The sequence below is a fragment of the Galeopterus variegatus genome, unplaced genomic scaffold (genome assembly GCF_000696425.1).
Source record: "Galeopterus variegatus unplaced genomic scaffold, G_variegatus-3.0.2 Scaffold4180, whole genome shotgun sequence".
In the NCBI taxonomy this organism is placed as follows: domain Eukaryota; kingdom Metazoa; phylum Chordata; class Mammalia; order Dermoptera; family Cynocephalidae; genus Galeopterus; species Galeopterus variegatus.
Window position 1 is genome coordinate 169306 of NW_007730291.1, and position 3232 is coordinate 172537.

Sequence of the window (3232 nt, forward strand, 5' to 3'; positions counted from 1 at the left end):
CGCCGGGAACCCGAGCCGGGGGCTGGGGCCGCCCGCGTCGCCGTCCGCCAGGGCCTGCGTCGCCGTCCGCCAGGACCTGCACCGCCGGCCGCGCAAAAAAAGAGAAAAAGAAAGAAAAGGCCACCGGGGGAGGGGCGGGAGGCAGGGGCTGCGGCGGCGAGTTCCCGGCAGAAAATGCCACGGAAAGGGGAGGGCTGTCCTCGCTCCGGCTCCCGCCCCCGCTCCCCTGGACATTATCTGGAAATTGCTTCCAACCTCCTCGGGCACTTGTGCCCCTTCTCTCTACTTCCAGGCGGACAAAGCCCTCTCTGGAGAAAGCCGGGGGCCGCCCTCCTGGGAAGAAGGGAGGGTCCCCGGGAGCCCCTGTCCCCCAGCCTCCCACCCGGACCCCCGCTCAGACCCACAGAAGTGATGGGTGTCACCGCAGGCCAACGAGCCGCCTGGGGCTGCAGGGCGCGCGGCCGTGGCGGGCACCAGCACTTCTCAGAGAGCGGCTTGTCCTCCGATGGATCCCCGTGTTTATATTTGATTTATTTTTTATTTTGTATCACAAACAGAAATCCATAAACTGTCGGTTCAGCGCCATTGACTCTTTGATCAGTTACTGGGCTATTTCTTTCCTTTTTTTTCCCCCCATCTCCGTCAGTGAGAGGAGATTAAATGCCTTTATTTTCAACCCTGTTTATACCGCAAAGGTACGAGGCTGAAGGAACAATAAAAGTGGACTTAAGATGAAGCCGCCTCCTCCTCTACGCGACAACAGAGAAACTTAGTGCTGCCCACATGAACCTCTTAATTAGACTCCAGCCATTTCCCAAAACATTGAGTCCGCATATACAAAGGAAATAAAAGCACCCGGTCAAGCAGCAGCCCGAGGTCCACAGGCTTCCCTGCGCCTGAATCGAGTGAAATCATCACCGAAGGGCACACCGCCCCCGTCTTTGTCAGAAAGACGGTGGTTTACCTGTCAGATCTGTTTTACTCTAAGAGAAAACCACACCGTTCTGCCGCTGCAGACATTCAGATCTAACACCCTTGCTACCTAGGTAAAGACAAACTTTTTAAAAGGGAAATAAAATTCGCAAACCAATTGCGTTCAGACAGTGACACGCATGTGTGTCGGGCGGCAGGAAGCACCCACGGCCTCTCCTTCTACTTGGCCCATGATTCTTAAAGTTAGCATCAAACGTGAAGGAGCCACTTTCATTTCTAAGCATGAAGTCCAGCTTGCAAGTACATTTTAAATCAATCTGTGCCAAGGGGCTTTAATTTAGGAATTAGACCTGCCCCCCCTGCCCCCCCCACACTCTATTTTAAGAAAAGGGGGGATCTTTAAAACAACAAAAACAAACAACAGAAACAACAAGCCACCCAGCACAAACCCAGCAGCCAGAGACTGCACGAAGTCAAGAAGCAGTGAAACGCTTTTCTGTGCTTCATCACATTACTGATAGCCAATAGTTATCATCAGAAAAGTTGACCAAGACAGGTTAAATAATTTAATAAGGAACTGCTTGTAATTATGTTATTTACAAGGTATGACAGAGGGTGGGAGAGGGAGCAGAGCAGTGGACGGGTTTGAGTGACCCCTGGAGCGTGGAGTTTGAATTATGGAGATGGGGGGCTTCGAGGTGAAGATGGACTAGAGGAGAACAAGGTGACTTTTCACCCCAACACATTTAACTTTTAAATCCAAATAAACGTCTCATGTTACTAGACCATCACACTGGAAAGGAGAAAAAATGAACTAATCAAGTCCAACTCCATGGGCTTTGAAAAGGAGTTAGTTGCCTTTGTTATAGGGAAAAAAAAAAATCAATGAAATGATTCCAAGCACAGAGAGAAACGTTCAAAAATAAACAAGGGGGGGGCATCTTGAAATTTTTCTGTCAAATATTAATTACCATAATTAATTAAGACAGAATAGGATTCTAATCACAAGCCATTCAATAAAGTATGCAGGTCCTGTTCTAATGACAACATAAACTATTTTACCAATCGCTTCATTTATTCCAATAAATATGGAATTCTCATTAGCATGTCAAGGAAGCTAAATGAAAAACAAATACACCAGATACATGTGTCAGTCCCCTTGTCTCTGGACCCCAGGACAGCCCAACTTAGCAGTGAGTACTCGTGCAAAGGCATCAACTTTCTCACCTGTTTGGTCATGGAATCTATGAGGCGAACATACAGATCCTGCTCTGTTCTAACTCCTGCAAAAAACAGAGACAAATTCTCATCAGGAATTTAGCCTGCACCTCAGGAAGGGCACTTGGGCCACAGGAAGTCTGTCACTGAGGACTGCTGCTGCTGCTGCTGCCGTGATGCAGCAGAACTCAGGCAGCCCCTTCCAATGGGAAAAAGAGAACCCCAACCACTTCTGGCTTTATTTTGTCCTTTTCTTAATCAAGAACCTTAAGGCTCTCAGGGCTTGCACTTAAAGGTGCAAGAAATCTCTCCTGGTGGAGAGCAGGCCTGGTCGCTGTGCCCGGTGGGCCCATGTGGTCATTTATTTTCAGAAAAGAGAAAGCACCGAATGAAACTGAGTCTGAACTCTTTCTGAGGTCTCTCGAGGATTTTTTTTAAAAAGTCGTGCACAGGAAGTGAGTTATGCTCGGTTCACGGAGCTCCCCCCATCCCAATAATTAACATTAATTCGCAAAATTGAAAAAAGTCACTTGAAAGTGATGTTCTGCTGGAGCCCTTATCGATCCCTCTTTACTTTCTACTTCAAGCCCCACCGGTTAATCATGTGAAGTGCCATCGACTTATTGATCGTTTATGTTTTGTTTTCCTTCTATGCCATGAGAAGCTTTCGTGTTTACATCCATGTCATTTTAATCTCGAAATCTTTACGTCCTTTAACCATCGCGGAAAAGGAAAGCCAGCGGCCGCGGCAGAGGAGGCGGCAGCGCGCGGGCCGGGAGCACTTACCGTTGCTGTACAACAGCTGGAGCTTGTAGTGGATGCCGTTGTTGGTTTTCTCGTTGTTTGGCTCCTGAAAGTAACGATAAATAATTGCATTTAGTGTGACCGGTGTCGGGCGCGGCCACCGCGCTCCGTCCCCCTCCGCGGCCGAGGCCCCTCGGCCTCAGCAGGGCAGGGCTCGCAGCGGCGCGGTGATGTCCCTTTCCTGCTGGAAGCCCCGGGTCCTGCTCGCCCGGAGTCAGTCCGAGGGCGCAGAGGGCTTGGCACGTGGCGGCGGCGGGGTCGCCCGGCGGGGCCGTCG